Source organism: Penaeus monodon, chromosome 28 (genome assembly GCF_015228065.2).
Source record: "Penaeus monodon isolate SGIC_2016 chromosome 28, NSTDA_Pmon_1, whole genome shotgun sequence".
Lineage (NCBI taxonomy): Eukaryota > Metazoa > Arthropoda > Malacostraca > Decapoda > Penaeidae > Penaeus > Penaeus monodon.
Genome location: NC_051413.1, coordinates 4,950,605 through 4,951,048, shown reverse-complemented (window position 1 = coordinate 4,951,048; position 444 = coordinate 4,950,605). Strand labels below are relative to the sequence as shown.

The 444-nt window shown below is 39.6% G+C and overlaps 1 protein-coding gene across 5 annotated transcripts in view; it reads left to right on the top strand.

The window, feature by feature from the left end:
* LOC119591312 (cytoplasmic FMR1-interacting protein-like) overlaps positions 1–444 on the top strand; it is a 50,156-nt gene that overhangs the window by 40,616 nt on the left and 9,096 nt on the right. The window lies entirely within an intron of this gene.

Here is a 444-nt window from a genome sequence, read left to right as displayed (position 1 = left end):
CATGCCATTCTGTATCTCTTCTGCCATAATTATTTTCTATGAGTTTTCTTTCTTATTCACTGAGATTTGGTGGGTGAGACAGCAACCCGTTGAGTGGCTGACATCAGTGAGGCAGTCGCATTTTTATTTCTTTGTACCCTGAAGGTTTTCTGGGACAGTTCCCTCATTTCATATATTGATGTTGTATCCTCTTGGGAGACATGGTTCACTATGGTAAGAAACCTCAAAAAAAAAGGAAGATGTAGAAAAAATTCACTACTGTCAACACACTGCTGAAATTTCTTTATTCAGAGCCTGGAGTTGCCAGAATATTCCAGATAATTGGCATTCTGTGAACATTTTACAGTATAAAGACTGCTCAAATCAAAGCATAGTAGCTCTTACATAGCCTGGCTTACAGGCTGATGGTGCATTAGTGGGTTTCACCCGTCCCTTTAAATCCCT